Raw genomic sequence first — 25,083 nt, forward strand, 5'->3', positions numbered from 1 at the left:
AGTATATCTTTGTTGAGAGTTATGAAATATCTCCTTAAATGTCTGCCACAGAAATGATAAAGTTAAAAGATGATGGAAAACCCAGCACTATATTTTTCAAAGGTGCAAAAAGGATACAGCACTGGAAGGGTTAACATAATGGCATGCAAGCTTTATCTTATTTGCTTACTGGTACACCAGTTTGGAACCTCAAGCGGAGGTGACCTTCACCTTCTGAGTCTTTGACTATCTATACTTATTAGTGATCAGTTGCTAGTTATTATGCAGCAACCCAATGTAGGTCACCCTTTCAACTAGCAAGTGTTTTTTGATTCAGTTTGGAACCATGGCCTTTCGAAAATGACGTGCAGCAGGACAGAGCTATAAATCAGTGTTTATGTGAGTGCTGAAGCTGCAGTAAGTATTAGCTGCTAAGGCTTAGCTGTGCTACTGTGTTGATCTCATATTATTTTTCAGTTACATTCAGCAGCTACATTCAAAAATTGAAGTGATTTCCAAGTGATATTTGATATCACGCACAATATTTGTGAGAAAGGATAGAGCAATTATAATTTTAAAAGAAGTAACCTAGCAGAACATTCAGTGCAGATTTGGTTTCATATGTTTGTTTCTAACACAGTTAACTGCTGTTGAGTGTTAACTTTTACAACAATATTTTACAAGGAGCTTAAATTGATTTTTTGTCTGTAATATCTGGAATGATTTTACATTTAGAATTTCATGCTTTTAAGTCTGCAACTTGCAGTAATTTGGGAGGTGTTGAAATAACAAAGTAATTGTATATAATTTGAGCTGAGAAACCTGGTTGATGTGTAAGTCAGATAGAAAAGTATTTACTTAATAGGTGCAAATGTCATAAATCATTCTATTAACAAGGGTGAACACTGGCTGGGGATAGTAGTTGGTTTGGTAATCTGTTCATTTAACCAAAATATTCTTTGATTAGGTTTTTGCTTTGTTGGAGATGATTGTAACGACTTAAGCTTGAATTCTGCACATCTATGGTAGCCAGCTACCCCCGGTGCTACGTTCTATTGATAATCATTATAATTGAACATTTAGAGGGAAAATATATCCTACTGCATTATCATCATAGAAATTATTATTGCAGATATCTGTATAATTACTTAGTCATTTTTTCTTAACTCTGTTTTAAGCTTTAGAATTCCTAGTTAAGGGCAGTCTGTGATTAGGCATTTTGTGTAGAACTGTACCTACCCTGAGCCTTTGGAACATAGGAATGTACTGAGTTTTCTGGACAGCTGTGTCCCTGGAGCAAAACCTTATGATGTCAGTTAAAGTGATTTTCATCCATGTGGCAGGTGAAAATGGGCATTAGCTCAATTAAAAAAGAAGCACAGCATTTAACGATTTTATTTCCACTGATATCTTTGTATCCATGAATTTGACTGGAACTTTGAAATTGGGGGCCCAGACACCTGCCAGAAACATGTAGGAGCTTCATTCATACAAGAAAATCAAGGTCTTGTAATGTTAACAGGAACCAATGTAATGTTGAAGCACCAATAGAAAAAGCATGCACTGCACTCCCACCATTTATTAGTCCTTGGAATTGTGCGGCCTAACAAGTGGTCTTTAAAAGGTGGCCATAAAAAGGAGAAAGCAGGTTTGTAAATGATTGCTGTGGGCCAGGAGGAGCATTAATACACTGCTGGTCCACAAAGATCATCCTCACAATGCCCGAACGTCTGTGGCTTCCCTAAGGGTTACCTGTCCTCATTCCCGCGGCCCCCCCCACCCCCCACACCTAAGTTATCATGCCTAACTGGCTTATTTTTAAATTCATTTATGGGTTGTGGGCTTCACTGACTGGGCCAGCATTTATTTCCTATCCCCATTTGGCCTTGAGAAGGTAGTGGTGAGCTGCCTTCTTGAACCTCTGCAGTCCATGTGGTGTGGTTACACCCGCAGTGCTGTTAGGAAGGGAGCTCCAGGATTTTGACCCAGTGACAGTGTAGGAATGGTGATATATTTCCAAGTCAGGATGGTGAGTGGCTTGGAGGAGAAGTTCCAGATGCTGGTGTTCTCATGCATCTGCTGCCCTTGTCCTTCTAAATGGTAGTGTCGTAGGTTTGGATGGTGCTGTCTAAGGACCTGTAGTGCACCTTGTAGATGGTACACACTGCTGCCACTGTGCGTCGGTGGTGGAGGGTGTAAGTGTTTGTGTATGGGGTGCCAATCAAGCAGGCTGCTTTGTCCTGGATGGTGTTGAGCTTCTTGAGTGTTGTTGGAGCTGCTCTGATCCAGGCAAGTGAAGAGTATTCCATCACACTCCTGACTTGTGCCTTGTAGATAGTGGACAGGCTTTGGGGAGTCAGAAGGTGAGTTCCTCTCCCCAGGATTCCTAGCCTCTGACCTGCACTGGTAGCCACATTATTTATATGGCTAGTCCAGTTCAGTTTCTGGTCAATGGTAACCCCCAGGATGTTGATAGTGGGGGATTCAGCAATGGTAATGCCATTGAATGTCAAGGGGCGATGAATAGATTCTCTCTTGTTGATGATAGTCATTACCTGGCACTTATGTGGCGTGAATGTTACTTGCCACTTGTTAGTTCAAACCTGGATATTGTTCAGGTCTTGCTGCATTTGCACATGGACTGCTTCAGTGAGGAATCACGAATGATGCTGAACATTCCACAATCATCAGAGAACATCCCCATTTCTGATCTTATGATGGAAGGAAGGTTATTGTTGAAGCAGCTGAAGATGGTCGGGCCTAGGACACTGGCCTGAGGAAGTCCTGCAGTGATGTCCTGGAACTGAGATGATTTACCTCCAACAACCACAACCAGATTTCTTTGTGCTAGCTATGACTCCACCGGAGGATTTACCCCAGATTCCCATTGACTCCAGTTTTGCTAGTCAACTGGACTAGCCACACTTGGTCAAATGCTGCCTTGATGCCAAGGGCAGTCACTCTCACCTCACCTTGGGAGTTCAGCTCTTTTGTGCATATTTGAACCAAAGCTATATTGAGGTCAGAAGCTGAACTGCCCTGGCAGAACCCAAACTGGGTGTCAGTGAGCAGGTTATTGCTAAGAAAATGTGGCTTGATAGCACTGTTGATGACCTCTTCCATCACTTTACTGATAATGGAGAGTAGGCTGATGGGGCAGTAATTGGCCAGCTTGGATTTGTCTTGCTTTTTGTGAAGAGATCATACCTGGGTAGATGCCAGTGCTGTAGCTGTACTGGAACAGCTTGGCTTCGGCTGCGGCAAACTCTGCAGCATAATTTGCCAGTACTATTGCCGGAATGTTGTCAGAACCCATAGCCTTTGCAGTATCAAGTGCCAGCAGCCATTCCTTGATATCACATGGAATGAATGAATTGGCTGAAGACTGGCATCCGTGATGCTGAGGACCTCTGGAGGAGGCCAAGATGGATCATCCACTCAGCACTTCTGTCTGAAGATTGTTGTGAATGCTTCAGTCTTATCGTTTGCACTGATGCGCTGGGCTCCCCTATCATTGAGGATGGGGATATTTGTGTTGTTTAATTATCCACCGCCATTCATGACTGGATGCAGCAGGGCTGCAGAGTTTATCTCTGATCTGTTGGTTGTGGAATTGCTTAGCTCTGTCTATCAATTGCTGTTTATGCTGTTTGGCATGCATGTGGTCCTGTATTGTAGCTTCACCAGGTTGACGCCTCATTTTTAGGTATTCCTGGTGCTGCTCCTGGCACGCCCTTCTACACTCTTCATTGTACCATGGTTGATTCCCTAGCTTAGTGGTGATGGTAGAGTGGGGGATATGCTGGGACATGAGGTTACAGATTGTGATTAAGTACATTTCTGCTGCTGGTGATGGCCCATAGCATGTCATGGTTGCTCAGCCTTGGGTTCCTAGATCTGTTCGAAATCTATCCCATTTAGCACAGTGGTAGTGCCACACAACACAACTAACAAGCCAGTGCAGTAATGATGGTTAGTAGACCATGTCATGGGCAGAGGGACATCAGAGATTCGCCTAATTGTGACAACTTGATCTGTACAAATGAGGTGTTCTTGTACAGACTCATCCTATTCATTACTGAGGTGCATAAGTTTAGCTAGAGAATCCTAATTTGCCTTCCAGGAAGTTGGCAATCACCTGTCAAGCAGTGAAATGACATCTGAGAGACGATGTACTTTGAACAGCAGTCACTCAAAGGCCATGGCTGGAGCTCTTCTGTTCAACTAGTCAACGGCTTCACAGTTTGTCAGTTCTACTGATGGAGCTTTTCCCTCTGTGCACTCACCTTGGTGACCCTTGCTGACAGGTCAGAAAGATGGTTCCCTGGTGGGCAATCCAGGATTCCAGACTAAAACAGCTCATAATTGGCTTTTTAACAACTTTAACAACTTCTTAATTAGTTATATGACAGATTGAAGGGGGTTCCCCAACGTCCTTCAATGCTGTCTCGAGGAAAACCAAAAGACAGTGAGATCACATTGTTATCCCAACTCAACATCAATTTCTGGGACGTTCCCATCCCGTTCGCCTCTGAACCTGCCTCAAGAGGTCCAGGAAACTTCTGCCCTTGTTCTCAGCATGAACAAGCTATAAATCCTGAAATCAGTGTTATTGAAATTCTGCAACATTTAATCAGTGATTTCCAAAACCATGAGAGAAGAATTAGGCACAGGATTTTCAAATGTTCTTGTTAGCCACAGTGTGAAAGTCATTGGCCAGGATTTTACTGGTCCCCGGGAAGCAGGGTAGGAAGCTATGGTGCCAGTAAAATTGTAAGCAGCCAGGTTGGACTGGCTCCTTGATGCGGTCCTGCAATTGGGGCATTTTACCAATGGTGGAACCAGGTGCAGAGAGCTTGCCTGCCTCAAGGAGGTAGGGAGCCAATTTTCATATTTAGAGCCCATTTTTACAGGGAAAGCAGCACCTGCAGCTCCTATGACCTCCCAGAAGGGTTTGCCCTTCAGTACTTGGCACAATGATTTTTTTTCACTTATCTGCCTAACTGCTGAGGTCTCTTGCATTCACCACCTTCCCCAGTGGCACTGCTGAACCTCAACAAAGCTGCCAACCCTGTGATTGGGCCAGGAGCATCAGGAGTCTGCCTGCCGTCCTCAATTGGACTGTGGGCCAATTAGGAGGCCACCTGTGGTAAAATTGTTGAGTGGTGCCAGTGCTATCAAATGTGGGTTTGAACCCACTTTTGTCCTGACGTCAGGGTCCCGACGCCCCTCATAAAGCTCAGCCCATTATTTTTTTGCCTCAATAGTCAATTTGAGTGCTTACTAATTAAATGCTGTAGCTGGTGAAAATGTTTGTAGTTTGTAGCTCTATTCTCCTTGACTAGAACTTTAAAAATGGCAATGGTTAACGCATGAAACAAATGAGGTAGATTTCAGTGCTTTGTTGTATATGGAGGCCAAAAGACACTTTTACACCACAGATCAGTGTGGGGAAAGCAGGCTCAGTCCACTCTCCCTCCCATTTATACTTCCAGCCTTGTCATTCTCTTTTAGGCACCAAATAGAAACAGAGGCAGCAAATCTAGAAGTAACTCATATGATCTCTGGAAATTGTAGTTCACCATCACTGCCGGAAAAAGGCAAATTAGGCAGCTTATATGGTGAGAGAATAGTATAACTGTAAGTGACTTCTGTTTGTAAATGTGTAACTTGAAAATTTGTAAAGTGTTTTTACCCTTTCTTTGTTAAGAAAGTGAGCTTCAATCATCACATAAACAATGAGATATTTCAAAAAACTCATTCCATGAAGAGATAAATGTTCACGTAGAATATTTTGAATCACTGTTTGTATCATTGAGAAAGAAGTATATACATTGCAGAACCCCTGAAATGAGAAAAGTAGAAAGAAAAGAGCCAGAAATAAGAGGAATTAAATTCCTACCCCCCACTCCAAAATATCTCAAGTTTAAACCATCATGATTTCAGTGAAGTATTAGTAAATTTGTCTGGTGATTAGTTTGTCCTTTTAAGTAGATCTTACCTACACAGTGGAGGACAGGAAGCACTGTCCATGCATATCCCATTGTCTCAAAAACTCAGTACAAATAAAAGTAGAACAAAAGATCTTCTCTGGTTCAGTTAAATTTTGGATTCCTGTTCAAGGTGGGAAGGCTCGAAAATAGGTGATGGAGAACAGCATGTTCCTATCCCCAGGCCATTTTCATTCCGTGCAGAGCTGAGGGGTGACCAGCAGCGAGTAGTCTATTAGGTCATTTAAGCCTATTAAGGTCGTTCAGCAGAAGACAAGTGGAATTTTCCAGTTGGCTTGCGGGCCGCACACTGAAGCTAAAGCACAGTCAGGGAATTGAGGTGGCATTCTAGCAGCAAACCAGAGGGGCCAGCACTCTATCCTGCTAGGGGTCCATCCCCCGTCCCCCCAATCCTGCCATGGCTGTTGGGCCACAGCTGCGGCCACTGGCCATCCAGTGAAAGGGTTAAATTTAAAACTTTTTAATTTATCTTCAGATGTGCCTCCATCATGAGGCACCACCTCTCTCTTTTACATGCATCAACAACCCCAAACTGGGAACAAGGGGCTGTTGATGTACTATTGCTGGATGGCCTCCTGTTGATGCCCCAGCCTTGGGAGCTGCTCACCATCCTTAACTGGATGACCCCTGGCCACTAATTGGCCATCCCCACAAAAATCACATCAGACATCTGATGCTGACGCAATGCTGGGTCGGGGCCTGAGAGTTCAGTTGATGCTGGGGTCCCATCCCCAAAACAAAATCCAGCCCCTCAGGTCTATACATAACTCTTTGAGTACTAAGGGTGTGCCCTTATTACAGCTAGCACAATTACTGTAGTAATAAATGCCTTGACTCACTGCTGATTTTCATCCTTTATCTATGTAAACATTGAAATGTTTATGATTATTGGAATATTTAATAGCCTTCAAAAAGGCTTTAATTTTGTAGTGTATTTTAAGTGACTCACAGTATGATCTTTCTCTTTAAGAATAGGATTGTTTAAGATAATTACAATCTTGTGGCCAAAGCAGATGTGCCATTTCAGCAGTGGGAAAATGCACAGTAAGTTCCCGCTACTTTCAGGAGGTTCTGGAGAAAGAAATAGCAAGTCAAAAGTGAGAACATCTTTGCAGTTCACTAAAGAGTAAATAAGGAAGAACTGTTCCAATGGCAGAAGAATCTGTAACCAGAGGATGCAGTGATAAGGTAATTGGCAAAAGAACCAGAGGTGACATGAAGAAAAATAATTTTACGCAGCGAGTTGTTTTTATCTGGAATGCACTGTTGGAAAGGGTGGCATTAGCAGATTCAGTAATAACTTTCAAAAGGGAATTGGATAAATGCTGAAAAGGAAATATTTGCTGGGCTATGGAGAAAGAGCAGAGGAATGTGACTAATTGGATAGCTCTTTCCAAAAGTCGGTATGTGCACAATGGGCCAAATTGTTTCCTTCAGTGCTGTATCATTTTATAATTTTATGAAAAGTAAAACATATGGATACTGTAGTTGCTGTAATGGAGGTGATTGTTCTTGATGGTATTGAAATTATTGACCAGGTAACACTACATTATGGAACTGAGATAAAAACAGAAAGTGCTGGAAATACTCAGCAGGCCTGTCAGCATCTGTGGAGAGAGAAGCAGAGTTAATATTGAGTCAAATATGACTTCTTCAAAACTGATTGAAGGTAGAAATGTGATAGGTTTTGTGACATTGAAAGGGGGGAAGGGGAGGAAGAACAAAAGGGGGGTTCTGAGATGGGGTAGGAGGCGGGAGAAATTAAATAGCAAAGACGTCATGGAACAAAAGGCAAAGGGTTGTAGTAAAGAAACAAAGCATTTCTCCAGTGTGAGTGTAAGGCAGAATAATGAACAGCTCTGCCCAAAAGCAAAAACATGAAAAATAAAATTCAGACCTGCACATGGGGGAAAAAAACAGAATCAAAATGAGGGACAGAACTCATGACCAGAAACTGTTGAACTCAATGAAGGCTGTAAAGTGCCTAACTGGAAGATGAGGTGCTGCTCTTCAAGCCTGCGTTGAATTTCACTGGACCACTGCAGGACAGAAATAGGAATGAGCAAGTTGATGAATTAAAATGACAAGCAGTTGGAAGCTTGGGGTCATGCTTGCAAATGGAGCAGAGTTGTTCTGTTAAGCAGTCACCCAATCTGCGTTTGGTCTCCCAAGGGTAGAGGAGACTGCATTGTGAGCAGCAAATACAGTAAACTAAATTGAAAGAAGTACAAGTAAATTGCTGCTTCACCTGGAAGGAGTGTTTGGGGCCTTGGACAGTGAGAAGAAAGGAGGTGAAAGGACAGGTATTGCACATCCTGACTGGGATTGCATGGGAGGGTGCTGTGGGAAGGGGATGCCATATTGGAGGTGATAGAGGAGTGGACAAGGGTATTGCAGAGGAATGGCTCCTTTGGAATGCTGACAGGGGAGGAAACGGGAGGGGAAATTGATATGTCTTCCTTTTCCCTCAACTGAGGATTCCCCCAGTTGTGATTGACAGGGCCCTCATCCGTGTCTACTACATTTCCCCAATTCTGCTCTGACCTCTTCCCTTTCCTCCCAGAACCGTGATAGGATTTCTCCTATCCTCACTTCCCACCCCATCAGCCTTCACATTCAAAGAATAATCCTCCGCCATTTCCACCACATTCAGCATGATGCCACCACCAAACACTTCTTCCCTTCCCCTCCCTTGTTAGGATTCTGAAGAGACCTTTACCTCCATGACACTCTGGTCCACTGCTCTAATACCCCTAATACCTCATCCCATTCCCACAGCACCTTCTCATGAAATCGCAGGAGATGCAATACCTGCCCGAGGTAGAAAGCCTCAAATACCCCTTTAAGGTGAAGTAGCAATTTACTTGTGATAGTGGTAGAAACTGTGGGCGGAATTTTCCACTCCCGCCAGTGGAGGGTTTCGTGGTGGGTGGGTGCAGAAAATTCGGAGTGAGGCCCAAAGTCTGAACTCTGTCAGCGGGAAAACAAGCCAGAATTTTCCCCTCAACACTTTCATGGTGGGCTGATGGCGGGTCAGCTTTCCCACTGATCCAAGTCAGGAACCCCATTTGCTTGCATTAGCATGAAATGAATACTCATTAAATACGCATGTTGCCGGAATCACGTTCTCCCTCCCAATTATGTGCCACGCCAACAGGAAATTAGACTGACCTGAATCAGACCGGGTATAAGTGGCATGCAGCATCCACCTTCTTTTCGCTTGTAACTTCAAAGTCGAACATTCAATGCCCACCTGCAACAGCTCTGCTCCAGGTCTTCAGCTATGCCAAAGCTGCTGTGTAAGGCATGACTAATGGGGATGTCTGGTGGGGCTGCCAATGGTGGGTGCTGCGCTCCTCCAGGAGGATTGCACTCAGTGGGTGCTACGAGTCTGAGACAGGGCTGCACTCTACCAACAGAAAACATCTTGGGGACCCAGGGGTTGTGGGGATGGAAGTTGACAGAGACATGAGGGTAAAGGAAACAGGGAAGGGTTGTTGGGCAGGGGGGTGGGGGGAAAGATTTGGGGCTCGCAGAGGGATGATTGGGAGTGTGGGAGCTGGAGCCCGACATGGAAGGAGTGAATGCAAACATGGTAGGGAGGTGGGGTGGGGCACGAGTGGGAGGGGATGCACGCTGACTCTAGAGTAGGGAAGGGCAGGGAGTTAGTGTATCACAAGAGGGAAGGATTGCACGTACACTCATGACTAGGGGTGGGAGGGAGTTAAGGCTTGTACAAGAGGGAAGGGTAACACAGAGACTCATGGAGGGGAGAGGAAAATGGTGTTGTGGTCAGTCCAGAAGGGACAGGGGCTGGGTGAGTGACAGACAGTAATAGTCCTAGAACTGAGGCCAAAAGGCCCGGTTGAGAGACTAAAGGCAATCCTGGTGCTCTGTGGACCTCATAGTCAGGGTGAGAGATTAAAGGCAGTCCTGAGGCACTGCGGGCTATGCTATAGGGCTATGCATGGCACGCATATCGTGGTCCTGCTCCAGGGAGAGCAAAGGCCTGTGCTCAATGGGGGCCAGGCACAACTTGGTGTGTAGGGTGTGGTCTTTGTCTCACACTCAGTGGTCCTCGGAGTGGATGGCTCGGTACTGGGCTACAGATGGTCAGTGGAGGCATCTGCAACCTGTAAAATGGGGAAAACGTTATAAAGGGAGAGATACTCAAAGCTCTCGTGGAGGGGGTCACCTCTGTAAGTGACTGTGCACACAGCGTCAAGGGCGAGGGGTGAGGTCCACAAGGGGCATGAGGACATCCACAGTGATGGGTTGAGAGGGAAGGACAGGAATGTCCACAACCAATAACTATGGACTCCAGGCTTACTGGGGGAGGCTGGAGAATTACCGGAGGGAGGCTTACCTGCACAACATCGGGTTCCAGGATGATTGGAGGGATGTGAAAGGTGACAGGGGGAGGGTCGAAGCTGGTCTGAAGTAGAACTGCTGCACCGCCATCTTGAGGCCCCGAATCAATGACAGTTTAAAAATGAAACTGTAAGGAAATCTCCACAGAAGGGGTCTGAGGCAGTGTGGGAGGAGCCCATGACTGGACTCAGGGGCCCTTTCAGGGAGCAACCTCATACTTATTCTATTCTCAACATGGGGATGAAGGGTCACCTTATAGAACACATGAACAGTTTACTTAGAACTCTCAGTTCTTAATAATGGTGTGCTTTTATGCAAGAAAGCAATAATCAATGGTCTCACATTAGAAGTGGTCTCATTGAGCATTTAACCAAGAGAAATGTGAGAAAGGAAGAGGCATCCAGCCCAGTTTGGGAGCACAGCTGCTGCTGCAAGATGCTCAATCAAATCTTGTAAAGTGCATCGTCCAATTGACATGGATTAGGGCTAAAAGGCATCTGGTCATTCAAAAAGTGCAAGGCAGGCTTAATCTCTAATCCAAATCAGGCATCGTAGGAGTACTTTTAATGAGGGTGACCATAGCTGTCCTCAAGCCTCTTCCATCCTCTATGGACTTGAGATGTCAGGTTGTTGGGGTGGCTTCTGAGGCACCTATAACCTGTGAGGGAGCATCGCAATTACAAGGATGCAACAGGGAACGGCGAGTAGAGCTGACGCAGCACTAGGGCATGACAGAGGCTTTCTGGCTGAGAGGCCTAAAGGTTCCAAACCCAAGATGCAGACGCTTTCATGAAAGGGCTTGACACATCTCCCTGACATTACAAAAGGAGAGAGTAATTAACATGAGTCTGCTAAACATCACATGAATCTGAGGCTCACAAAGGGAGGCAATCACGGACTGCGAGCTTGGTCACCTTCGCAATAAGAGAGAATATAGATGCATATGAACGACGCATTCAAATCATGAGACCATTGTCATGAACAGGAAATGTATTTACAAAGGTGTAACTAGTGAGCGTACACAGTGATTGAACGCCTCTGCCCCCATAGTGATCTCAGAATTTCTTTCTTTTTCTAACCCTACCCCTACGTCTTGGTTCACTCCCGACATTGCAGCAGAGTTGGAGGCAGCCTACTGACTGCTATGCCCTGTTGTCTGTGATGACCTTGGCGAGTGTCCTTTGAAGGACCAAGGCCTAGAGACCCCTGGCCTGCTTTGGGTCTCCTGCTGTGAGGCAGGTGCACCCTCCTCGGCCTGTGGAACTGGAGGTGATGGGTTCACAGGCACAGGGGATTGGGGTCAGATGGACACTCTCAGGGTCACCTGGGTAGATGGCCACAGGATGTCCAGCTGATGGTCCCCCTCTCTGTGGATGCCCAAAAGCCCTTACCTGACTCCTTGAGGAGAAGGGGCTCCTGGTGTGAGGTCAAGGTGCCCCGTCCCCTCTTGCCTAGCCACTGATGGATCCCAGCTATGTCGAGTGATGGAGCGCAGGTCCAAGTGCAAATCCAGCAGAATCTGCTGGACCTAAGTCTCCCAAGGCAACCGCCACCCTTCCCATGGAGACCTCAAGGCACTTGCACGTTGGAGCCATGACATTCGACAAAACGTGACTCCTCCATCCTTCGCTCCAGTCTGTTGATTGCCTCTCACAACTCTGTCTGATGTTCCGCCACCTGTCATTGCATCTCCAGGATGTTAGCGATGGCCGCTTCCAAAGGCTCAGTATGTGACTCGGACTCAGCAGGTACCTGTTTTCCAACAGTCCTCCGAGTGCCAGAGATCTGGACTGTCACTGCCTCCAACTGCTGTGGAGACTTATCAGTGAGGTGTTCTCCAGAATGTGACCTCGAGCCTAATCTAGATCTATGACCCACCAAGGTGCGTGTCTCTGCGCTGGTGGAGGGTGCAGGTGAACACAGTGGTGGGTCTTCATCTAAAGCTTCCTCAGAATCCTCCTCTGATGTGGCCTGAAGGTTGAGGCTTATGGTAGCTCTGGTGGTCTGTCTGGGCTGCTGGTGCTTGTAAGAGAGAGAAGATGGATTTTGTCCTTGAGCAGGCTGAATACAGCATTGCATGTCACTTACTGGATATGTCAGGATGTGATCAACTCATGGAAGGATCATCTGTACTGGGTTGCTGGGAGAGGCTGATCTCACCTTCACCACAGGAGCAACCCTTGTCCTCACCTGCCAACTCAGCGGCAACCTCTTTGAAACAACTGAGCTCTAGGATGTCACCATCCCTTCTGTAGCCTGGGATCTCTCCATCCTATTGTGGACAAGTTTGGCCTGGATGAAGACAAATGGATGGAATATGTTGAGAAAGGATGGAACAGAGGTTGGGAAATATGCATGCTTACTGTGTGCTGAGCATCCCACCCCCACCCCCGCCATTAAAGGCTGAAGATGCTGTTTGTGCAGCATGAAAGATTAGGTGCTGGTGATGTTATAGTGTCCATGAGACATTCAATGCTGCTATCTCCCCCACTAACATTGTGTGAGGTTGCTGAGGATTGTAACCTTTTGATTGCATGAGGCCATTATGACAGTGTGAGATTGGAGTGAGCTGAAGGTTTACTTACCCTAGTGGTGCGAATGAGATCATTCATCCTCTTCCTGGACTGCAGGACATTTCATTGGCAGTTGCCCATGGCACCAATCTCCTTTGTGACTGCCTCCCAGACTGGCAAGGTGAGGTTGGTGGACCTTCTGGAACCAACTCTTGGGTAAAGAACATCCCGGTATTGATGGACACCTATTATTAAAGCTTCCAGGAAGCCATGACTAAACCTTGGGGCCACGGTCTCCTTTGTACTGGGGGCCATCTCAAGGTCGGTGTTGAACACAGCTGGGCTTCAGACAGTGAATGTGTATATTTGGGTGGTGTTTAAATATGGCGCCAGGACCTTCAACCTTATTATGTGATGGCAGGCTGAAAGAATCAGGGCCCACCCCACCGTGTGATTCAGAGAGCTGCTCTCTGACACATAATTAATGAGCTTCCAAGTGTAAAATCGGGCACCATATCCCACCCCACTGCACAGCTGGAAATGCACCACTTAACCCACCCGCCACTGCACTTAGTGTCTGGAGTGGAAAATTTCACCCTGCGATTCAATTTCTGACCATGAACTCTGTCCCCAATTTTGATTCCTTTTTTTTGCCATGTGCCAGTCTGAATCTTGTTTTTCATGTTTTTGCTTTTAGACAGAGCTGTTCATTATTCTACCATTCACACTCACTGTGGACAAATGCTTTCTTTATTTACAACAACCATTATCACTTTTTGTGCCATGACATTTGTCATTTAATCTCTCCCACCCTCTACCCTATCCCACACTTTCCCTTTTGTTCTTCCTCCCTTCCCCCTTTCAATGTCATAAAACCTATAACATTTTCTACCTTCCTTCAGTTCTAAAGAAGTCATATTTGACTCGAAATGTTAACTCTGTTTCTCTCTCCATAGATGCTGCCAGACTTGCTGAGTATTTCCAGCATTTTCTGTTTTTCTTATAGATTTCCAGCATCTGCGGTTTTTGCTTTTATCATTTAACTGTGGTTGTGTTTGCATTTAGGCATACAGTTGTTGCAATGTTGGCAGTTACAATTTTGGCCTTCAAAAAAAAGGTTGTAAATTTAACTTCTTTGCAACCATTTTATGGACTTAAAACAGGTGCAGTGATAACCAGTTTAGCAGGCAAATGCTTGACCTGCACAAGCATTTGGGCTACTAAATTGTTTGGACAATTTTTTTTAGCCACCCCCTGGTGACTGCCTGAAGTAAGTGCAAGTTTCATTTTGCTTTTTAGATAGGTTCCTGGGTCTGCTTTGGATCTGGATTGTTGAATTTGCTTGGGTAACTCCAGGTCTCGAGCAGCCTAACCAGCTGTCTTTAAGAGACTCCTAGGGACCGCTTTAAAAAGTCTCAAAATTTCTTCAGAACATGGTTTTAATGGAGTCTGAATAAACAGGAGGACACCTCATGACTCCATAAAACAATCGCTTTTCCCTACTCCCAGTCACTTCCCTACCTCCCAAACTTAAATGTGGGTCTTGACGGGTGATATGCGTAAAGCCTTCCCGAGCCAGATGCACCAAGTGGCAACCATAGGTCACCTGAATTAGCGTGCTGAAGCCTATGAACAAATTTAATTCAGTTCTCAGTCCTGTCCATTCTGATATGTCGTCGCTGCTGGTTTGGGACATTAACAAAATTAGGCCACACACCAACGCGATTTATTACGATATGGAGCAGAATTTTACACCTCGCGGGCGGGTGCGTGCCCGACCCAATCAGGTGTAAAATAGCATGAGAAGACGTCGGGTGAACATCCCAACATCATCCCCACATGCGAAATCTTCAAGTCGGCAGGCGCACAAGGGTGTCGGAGCCGTGCCTGCCATCAATCGAGAAGCTACTTAAGACCATTAAAAACTCAATTGAACTCGATTTTATGTTGCCCATGTGATTTCACGCTCATCGCATGGGCAAAACGGGCAGGCGGGCAGTCCACATTTTGCAAAACCTCATCCAAGGGTGGGATAAAAAGGGTCAGCAGCATTGCTAGTATGAGTAGTGAGGAGTTTAGGAAATAGTTTGCTACTGGTTACTTATTTGAACATGACAGCTTCATCTTAGTTCTGAGCTTCATTCTTAGCATTTCTAGGCTTCATTTCAGGACTCTGTTAGGAAATAGAGATAGCTTAAGTAAATTATACTTGTAATTGTGGACGTTAGGAATGAGTTTTAACTTTAAAGTTTAAGTTTGATTTGTATTTCTGTATCTGTGTGTTAAGAAAGGTCAAATGGAATTTTAGTTTCACTTTAAAAGGCTGCTTGCATTTCTAATGAGACATTTATGACCCCTATAAAGTGAAAGTAAACACACAAGAGTAAGAAGAACAGTACTGTTGCCTAGCAATGGGGTTGCCGGGGGGGTGGCGGGGGGGTGGGGGGGGGGGCGGGGTGCGGTTGGTGCAGATAGGCAGGTTTCTCCCACAGACACACACCAAAGAAGAAGGAAGACAGCAGTTTGTTTTGGAAGCTGTTTGAGTTCAGTTGGTTTGAAGGCGGCTGTGTAGCAGAAGCAGCCTAAAAGGATAGCAAGTCCCAAGCTAAGAAAAACCCCAAAAGTCCAGGGGAGCAGAAGAAGAGAAAGTCCAAAGAAGACCTTCTCGTTAAAGGAAGGACAGGAATCTGGGAAAAGGTCCTTTTAAGTGAAGTTAAGAGTGAGGGGCAGAGAGAAAGGCTGCATGCTTCAGATTTAAAGTGAGAACAGCTTGAAGAAGCAAGTAGGTTCAAAGAGACAACTGAAGGTCTGCAATCCTATGCTATGGGTATGTGAAGCAGTGGTGTACTGTTAAGGCTGAGTTGGTGAGAGAGAGTGCACGAAAGACAGCTTGAGTGCACATGGTGACCAAGGGAAGAGGAACATCAGAAGGAGAGTTTGAAACCCTGGAGGTGAACCCTTGTGGAAGATGTTTGAGCGAAAATGTCAGTTTGGGAGAAGATTTCAAGGCAAGGCCCTGGAGAGTGGAGATTGGAATCCATTGTGTGAAAGACGGAATTCAGTGAGACTGGTTGGCTCAAGGTGTGACAAGCATCTGGGGGGAGTTGAGGAGAGATCCATAGCATCTGTTTGAGGTGGCATCTGTCAATTGGTTTCAGAGTGTGGTTGTCTGACCACAAGGTGCCATAGGTTTACATGGACTGTGTACTTACTGTGAACATTAGAGTATAAGATAGCTTTTGTAACTTGTGTTATCCTGACAAATCTGTAGATATCTGTAAAGGTATTGTGGGTGACGGAGTATTGTAATATAGTTCATCTTTTCTTGTTGAATAAATGTTTTATTCTTTTGTTAAAAGTTTATCAACTGACTCTATGCCTCTGTTCAGTAGCTACTCTCCACGTATCTAAACAAACAAAAATAAAAGGATCTATCAAACTGGGTCCCACTCTGGGATCAGGCTTGTCCAGGGGTAACCTCACCTTGGATCATAACAGCCCATTGGTGTCTCCAAGGCCCCTGAAGGATTTTGACCTTCTGTTACCCTGGTAATGGGGATTGTGGTCTCCGCTGGTGGCACCTCCTCTGAGGAGGAATAGTGGGCAGAAGGGAGAGGAGACCAGGTGTTCCATTGCAGCTTCCAGGGGAGCAACCTGTGGGAGGAGAGGTGCAGGCACAAGGGGTGCAGGGCCAGCAAGGCAGAAGGGGCCACAGAAGATGCCACTATCCTGCTGCCAGGGTTTACAGGCAGCGATGCAACTATCTCAAAATGTCCGAGGTGCAATGCCAAAGGAGGCTCTGCCTCTCCAGGGAGACTGTGAACTCCATTTGTCAGATCACTGGGCCTGAGATCACCTTCAACAGTATGGGTGCAAAACCCTATGCCAGTGAATCTGAAGGCCACAGTGGCCTTCAACTTCTATGCCTCCGGCTCTTTCCAGGGGTCAGTGGGGGATCTTTGTCAGCTGACCACGCTTGCACCAAGCTGGTGACAGAAGCTCTGTTCAGGCAGGTAATGACATTTACTAATTTCCATATGGACAAGGCCAGACAGGCTGAGCGAGCCAAAGACTTTGCCATGATTGCTGGGTTCCCCCGCATCCAGGGTGCAATCAACTGCACACATGTGATCATCAAGGTGCCAGCAGGTCAGCCAGTTGACTTCGTCAACAGGAAGGCATTAAACGTCCAGATGGTGTGTGACCACAGGACACAGATTCTGTAAGTCTGTGCACGGTACCTTGGCAGCTCCCATGACGCTTGTATCCTCAGGCATTCCCAGGTGCCGAGACTATTCTGTGCTCCAGCCCGACTGGATGGATGGCTGCTGGGTGACAAGGACTATTCGTTGAAGAGGTCGCTCATGACGCCTCTCCATTACCCAAGAACAGAGGCAGAGCAGCGTTACAATAGGAGTCATGCTTCCACAAGGGCGGTGATAGAGAGGACCATAGGTCTTCTGAAGATGCGCTTCTGATGCCTGGACCGTTCAGCGGGAGCACTACAATATCCCCCAGAGCGGGTGTCACTGATAGTAGTCATATGCTGCACTCTCCACAATCTGGCACTGGCAAGGGGGAACCCACTGGAGGAAGAGGATCTTGACACAGCTCCACAGGCCTTAGAGGATGAATCCAGTCGTGAGTCAGAAGAGGAGCATGGTGAGGAGAATGCTGAGGGCATGGAGGCAGACCTCTGTATCCTTCAGGGAGGCAGGGACACCTTGATCCAATGCTCCTTCAGCTAGGCTGCCAAAGACCTGCTTCCACCTCAAGCCAGGACTGCTGCCTCCATCCCAGATGTCTGAAATTACCCTTCCATTTGAACCCAAAGTCCACTCAGTGCCTGTGTAATAAAGTTTAATGCCACTCACATCCAGCATTACATACTGGTGTACCTTGCACCAATAAAATAAAAAGCTGAAGCATACTCAGGCCATTACAACAAAAACAAAATTTATCTAATTTTGGCAATCCAAAAAAATTTACATAACCTTTTCTGTTCTTCATTTCCAGACCAGTAAATATAAACAAAACATTACACAACAGATCACCCTTGACCAGTTCCTCTTGTGCTCATGGTACCTTAAACGTACATTTGTGAATGCTAGGCCTTGGCGCCCCCCCATCTCGTTGGCAGTGGCATTGGTGGCAGCCTGCTGACTCTGGTATCTTGTTAGTCTTGATGACCTTGGCGGTCATCTTCTGGGCAGTAGAGCCTGTGTTGGCCCCTGACTGGGAGGGAGTGACCAGTGCCATGGCTGACATCTCCCCAGTCATCACAGCCTCAACAGATGCCACGGTCACAGGCAGAGTGGTGGAAGAACTACTGCCGTCATCCAGAGCACCCTGAGAGGAGTTCACAGAGACAACAAGCAACTCGTGCGCCAACGTGAGGTCACTCTGGACCTCCCTGCTCGCCATTGATGGGTGGGCACCTGGTTGGGATACTGGGTGCCTCATCCATCTCCCACACTGACACTGACCACCTGAGGTCATTGTCTGTGTGAGGGCTTGCAGGTGCGAATGCAACCCCAGGAACCCCTGATTCTGTTCCTGGAGCTGCCTGTCCATGAGAGTTGCCACTCTCTCAATGGAGGAGGCAGTGTGCTTGGCCATGAGGGTCAACAGAATGCTTATGCTCTGCATGGACTCCACCACAACAGAGACCATGGCATGCATACCCTCATGGATGTCTGCCAGATCCTCCCGCACATCACGCTGGACATCCAGCAACTACCACCTAATAGACGACTCCAGAGGCTCGTCATCTACCTTCAACTCAGCATCGTCCTGGTCGACAGCAGTCCTCCGACTGCCGGCGCCCTTGGTGCTCTCAGCCTCCGCCTGCTCCTCAAGTGTGTGTGAAGTGCCCTCACTGCTGTGCTCCGGCATTCTAGCCGCCGATCTAATGACCACTGAGGTGCTGGTATCTGCACTGGTGTCTAGTTCAGAGAGCGAGTGTGACGCAGGGGCATGTGAAGCCTGGTGGTCCTCTGGCATCAGGGGTGGCTCTTCAGAGTCTTGCGATTGAGTGCGTGCTGGAGAATCTAAGGGAGAACAACGACATGTCATAAGTTTAAGTCACTCTGCATGCCAGGCACCCTGGTGAGACAATGGAAATCTGCATCTTGGTGCCATTGTCTTTCAACGATCAATAGGGAATCCAGTTTTGAGACTCCCATCAATGATGAGACTCCACAAGAATGTTTGCACCATCTGACACTCTCACCTCTGTGCATTTCACTCTTACCTTTGTCTGACACTCCAGCCTCCCCATGGCTGGTTGACCGAGGTGCGGGGCGCATCTCCAGCTCCAAGGCGTCCTGCTCGAACCTGGATAGGATTACGTTTGCGGGGGCCTCCGCCTGCCCGTGACATATCAATGTTGTTATGAGCCGTCTTTTCCTGAAAGGACAGAGGAGCATGACTTAGTCCACTCTCTACCTGCAGGCGCCACTGCAGCCTGGCCAACTTCACCTGAGGAACACATCTGAGGCATTCTGTAATCTGATTTCCATGAGCACAACCTGCAATGACTGCCACAGGGTAAACCAATGTTGCAGGAGAAACCTCAACCAGATGTTAGGCTCCTCAAATGTGTATGTAAATAGACTAACGTTTGCTTCAGCAGTGGGCAAAATACTCATTATGGTGGGCAATGCACTTCTGGCCAAAAGTGTACGCATGTTTCCTGTGCTATTTTGTTGTGTGGGCACATCTGAGTTGTGTCCCTCAAGCCACAAGGCACTCAGTCCAAGCAACCAGGGCTCACCTTCTTGGCCAACTCTGGTGTCAGTTGGCACTCAGACTCCAACACCCCTGAGCTCCACGGGGGGATGGCCAGCCCTTAACAATTCACCACACTGATCCATGCCAACATGGTACTCACCCTTCCCGAGCGCAGCAGGTCGTTAAACCTTTTGTGGCACTGCACCCATGTGTGCCTTACAATGTTGTGGCTGCTGACCTGCGCTGCCACCTCCTCCCAAGCTTTTTTTGTTAGGTGTGGTGGCCTCCTCCTTCCATCCCTGGGGACAAGGGTATCCCTCCTAGCAGCCACGTCCTCCAGGAGGACCGTGAGGCACTCATCCGAAAACTGGGGGGGGTGCTGAGTGCCCACCTGACCTGCCCTCCCACCTGGCATCTCCAGCCGCACTTGAGGCCATAACTTCGGTGTTCAGAACACAGCAAATATGTTCTTCCCTGGCAGCCTTCAAGGAGCTGCCTGTGCCGTTTTTAAACCACCCGCCAGGTCACCATTGGACCTGCCGGCTGACAGATCTCTGTCCCCGTCTGGCCCTTCCCAACCATTAAGAAGACAGGTTTCATGCTGGGCGGGCCTTAATTGGCCAGGCAGCATGAAATCGCGGTCTGGGGCTGATTGCGGGCGGTGGCCCATTTCCCGACCAGTTGCAGGCCGGCCGATCGTGCCCGCCCGCCAAATGTAACATTCAGGCCATGAATTTTACTTTCTTATTACATGAAAAGCTAAAAGGAAAGAAATGAAATGATCTGGATGCAAACTGCAGAAATAAGTATGTCATGCACATTAGTCAATATGTAGACACCTCGGTGTAGAATTTGGGCCTTGTAGTTCATGTTTTTCAGTTACTATACAACAAAATAGCACAGGAAACATGCGTACACTTTTGGCCAGAAGTGTATTGCCCACCATAATGAGTATTTTACCCATGGCTAAAGCAAGTGTTAGTCTATTTGCATACACATTTGAGGGGCCTAACATCTGGTTGAGGTTCCTCCTGCCACATTGGCTTACCCTGTGGCAGTTATTGCAGGTTGTGTTCATGGAAACCAGATTACAGAATGCCTGCAGCAAAAAAGTTGTTACTTATGTATGAATGTGAAGCTGGGAGGAACAGGAATTGCCCAAGCACTCCCTCTGCAATAACATCCCCACCCCCCACCCTGGTCACTAACCTCTCTGCAGTCTCTGTTCCTACCCACTGGCCTTCACATATTTGAGGGCCTATGCGCTGCCAGCAGTGGACCAATCTTTCTACCATCTTCTCCAGAGGACTCACCCCTCAACACTGCAATACCTAGTGCTCTGAGGTCTCCCAATTGGTCATAAGGGATCCTTTCAGATGCAGCAGTGCCTTTTTAAATATGTTGTCGTGCATGAAGAAACGGTCAGTTTTGCCAGCATTACCTACATGTATAATACTAAAAGCCTCCTTCTGGTTTGATGTCAATAGCACCTGAATTTGGTCAATGGCTGGTGAACAGATGGTGTAGTAGCTGTAAATAACGATTTCCTCCTGTGATTCTTCAATGTTCTCCGGTAGTCTGAGGATGAGCATTCATGCTAAATGATGACTAATGTGTGGGTACCTCTGTGTTTTACAGATGTAAGAACTTGGCAAATTATCTATTTGGCTTAGTAACAGGCAGCAGAAGGTGATAAATGTAAAAAATATTGTCTTGAGGCAGTCATTGGATGAATTCTGCAGATATAAAAAATGACCTGAGGAATAGCAAATAGATTTTAATGAAGATAAATTAAAACTATATTTATTAGAACAAGAAACATTAAATAGGATTTAGGCAGACAGATGGCAGATGAAATTCAATTTGGAAAAATGCAAACTGCTTCAGGAAGGGACTGTTACTTAAATGTAAAGAAAATAATATGCTTGGAAAATGAAAAATATCTGGGGGATCTTGGCTGATAAAAAAATTGAAGGGATCACAATTATGCTGGGCAGCTGTGAGTAAAGCAAATCAAATGTTGGGATATATTAAAAGGTAATACAGCTGACAGAAACAAGTATTAGGCCCTTTACATATGTCAATGACTGACCTAATGCCTGTTTTAGGCCCCCTGGCAGAAATTGCTTTAGGATGAACAGAGCAGCATTCTTGAGCCTAAGTGGTGACTGCCAACAAAAGGTAAAGTTAATCGCTCATGTGGAGCCGGGAGCAGCAGGAGTCCTTCTCTGACTCCACAATATTCTCTCATTGTATCCTATGTTTATGAGATAATGCAGTTGTCTTTCGGAGTATGTGTGGAATTTGTAGAGGGCAAACTGGAGACTTCAGCATTATCAGTGCTTATGATTAAACAGAGCTTTGGAAAAAAATGTGTGTGTTGAAGCTTGTTTGGTAGAAGGAAAAGGAGCCTTATTTAGTGAATGCGTTGGCAAAGGTAGTAAAAGCTGAAAGTAGTGAGAAATATACATGTCAGAAAGAAATAATTTACACTTATCTAGCACCTTTCCCAATCTCGGGATAGGAATAAGAAGTAAGAACAGGAGTAGACCACATGGCCTATCGAGTCTGTTCCGCCATTCAATACGATCATGACCCACCCACTAACCATAGTATTCATCTCCATTTTCCCGCCCAGTCTCCATATCCCTTAATTCCTGGAGGGACCAAAAATATGTCTATACCAGCCTTAAGTGAATTCAACGATGGAGCATCCACAGCCCTCTGGGGTAGAAAATTCTAAAGATTCACAGCCCTTTGAGTGAAGTAATTTCTCCTCATCTCAGTCCTAAATGATCGGCCCCTTATCCTGAGACTGTGCCCCTGTGTTTTAGATTCCTTGACTAGGGAAGCAATCTCTCAGCATCTACCCTATCAAGCTCCTTCAGAATCTGGTATGTTTCAATGAGATTGCCTCTCATTCTTCTAATTTCCAGAGAATATAAGCCCAATTTACTCAGCCTCTCATCTTAAAACATACCCCTCATCCCAGGTACCAATTTAGTGAACCTTCACTGTACCGCCTCCAATGCAAATATATCCTTTCTTATCTCTGGAGACCAAAACTGCACAAAGTGCTCCAAATGCGGTCTCACCTAAACCCTGTACAACTGTAGCAAGCCTTCTTTATTCTTGTATTCCAATCTCCTTGGAATGAAGGCCAACATGCCACTTGCCTTCCCAATGGCTTGCAGCACCTGCATGCTAACTTTCTGTGTTCCTTGTATAAGCACGCCCAAGTCTCTTTGAACATCAACACTTTCAAGTTTTTCACCTCTTAAAAAAAATCTGCTTCTTTATTCTTATGGTCAAAGTAAATAACTTCATACTTCCCTGTATTATACTCCATCTGCCATCCTCTTGCCCACTCACCTAACTCACTGTATGGCCTGAATAATACGCTCTGAAAACAGGAGCAAAACGTGCATGCGCCAACATATTATCGGGTGCAAATACATCAGGTCACGTTCCCGGTGTCATCACGCCAGTCTGAGATAGTATGATTAGCGGGCGGGTCTGGAAATCGGGAGCTTGCCCATGCCAGACAAATTGAAGGTAGTAGGTTAATTGTGCTCATTAAAAAAGCAATCGGCTGCCATAATATGTGCAGCATAGAATAAAATGCTTTCAGAGTGGGAATTACACCAGCCGTATTCCCTGCTTTTTCACCAGGCAGGCTGTAATGGTGGGTCCTCTGAGGGCAAGGTTAAATCTTGGCTGTTCAGTGTTCTTTGGCCACTGGAAGTGCTTCGTGGAAGAAGTAGATGTGTACTGACTTAAATTCATGATTTAAGAGCCCGAGAGCTCATGCAGAGAGGCCCATGTCTGCATTGCGCTACAAAAGAGGCCAGAGTGGCCCTTTAAGTTATGGGCCGTGGCCACGATCTGGGTCACGACCAATGAGCACCAAAGCCAGATATCGCACCTTACTGCTCTGGTTGGGTGGGATGCTCTCAGTCCATGGCCCAGAACCTGCCTAGCACTCTTAATTGGCCCAATTGACGCTTTATTCAGCATCTTTGGGCAGCGGGCTCAGAAGTCTGAATGCCAGCTGTTTCCGGGTACGTGTCCGGTGCACCGAGCCAGCACACATTATTCAGCCCTATATCTCTTTGCAGCCTCTCTATGTCCTCCATGCAGCTTACCTTTCCACCTAGCTTGGTATCACCAGCAAACTTAGATGAAGAAATTGAGAGTATTGTATCTAAGTCATTAATATAGATTGTATTGATTTTATTGCCCCAGCACTTATCCTTGCAGCAATCAACTATTCACTGCCTGCCAAATTGAAAAAGCCCTGTTTATGCCCACTCTCTGTTTCTATCCATTAACCAATCCTCTATTCATGCTAATATATTACCCCCAACATCATGAACCCTTATCTTACCTATTAGTTTTTTGTGTGGCACCTTATCAAATGCCTTTTGGAAATCCAGATATACTATATCTACTAGTTCCCCTTTATCTACTCAACTAGTTATATCTTCAAAAACTCTAATAGATTTGTCAAACAGGATTTCCCTTTAGTAAAATCATGTTGACTTGTTCTAACCATACTATGCTTTTCTAAGCGAGTTGTTAAGACTCCCTTAATAGATTCCAGCATTTTCCCTACAACTAATTTTAGGCCAATTGGCCTGTAGTTCATTGTTTCCTCTCTCCCTCCGTTCTTGAAAAGCGGTGTAACATTTGCCAATTTTCAGTATAGTGGGACTGTTCACGAATCTAAGGGATTTTAGAAAATCATAGCTAGCACTTCCACTATCTCTGCAGCTATCTCTTTTAGAACCCTAGGGTGCAGGCCATCAGATCCTGGGGATTTATTGGATTTTAGCCCCTTAAGTTTCTCCAATACTTCATCTCTGCTGATATTAATTCCATTACTTTTGTCACTATTTTTAGCCCCTAAGTTATTATCTATTTCTGGTGTGGAACTTGTGTCTTCTACTGTGAAGACATACATAAAATATTTGTTCAATGCCTCTGCCATTTCCTTAATCCCCATGATAATTTCTCCTGCCTCTGTTTCTAAGGTACAAATGTTTACTTTAGCCCTGCTCTTCCTTTTTGTATACTTATAAAAGCTCTTAAAAGCTATGTTTTATATTTCTGACTACTTTACTCCCATTCTATTTTTTCCCTTTTCTTCAACTTTTTGGTAGCCCTTTGCCAGTTTGTAAAACACTTCCAATCCACAGACTTGCTACTGTCTTTTGCAACATTGTAACCCTCTTCTTTTAATCTAATACTATCCTTAACTTCCTGAGTGAGCCATGGATGGGCCCTTCTTGCTGAGCTTTTGTTCTTCAGTGGAATGTATTTTTGTTGAAAATTTTGAATTGTTTCTTTGAATGTTTCCCATTGTCCATTTACCCAAATTAACCTTAGCTAGTTCTCCCCTCATACCTATGTAATTGGCTTTGTTTAAGTTTATGGTTTTTCTTTGCAGTTGGAATATGCTACTTTCAAACTTAACA

General features: G+C 45.8%; 1 protein-coding gene across 1 annotated transcript in view; it reads left to right on the forward strand.

The window, feature by feature from the left end:
• The first annotated feature begins 290 nt into the window (after positions 1-290).
• The window catches only part of LOC144682711 (uncharacterized), a 302,585-nt gene continuing 277,792 nt past the window's right edge, over positions 291-25,083 (forward strand). Inside the window, exon 1 of the mRNA XM_078545336.1 lies at positions 291-396. The gene's annotated coding sequence lies outside the window, so the exon portion shown is untranslated. The remainder of the gene's footprint in view (positions 397-25,083) is intronic.

Source organism: Cetorhinus maximus, chromosome 7 (genome assembly GCF_964194155.1).
Source record: "Cetorhinus maximus chromosome 7, sCetMax3.hap1.1, whole genome shotgun sequence".
NCBI lineage: Eukaryota > Metazoa > Chordata > Chondrichthyes > Lamniformes > Cetorhinidae > Cetorhinus > Cetorhinus maximus.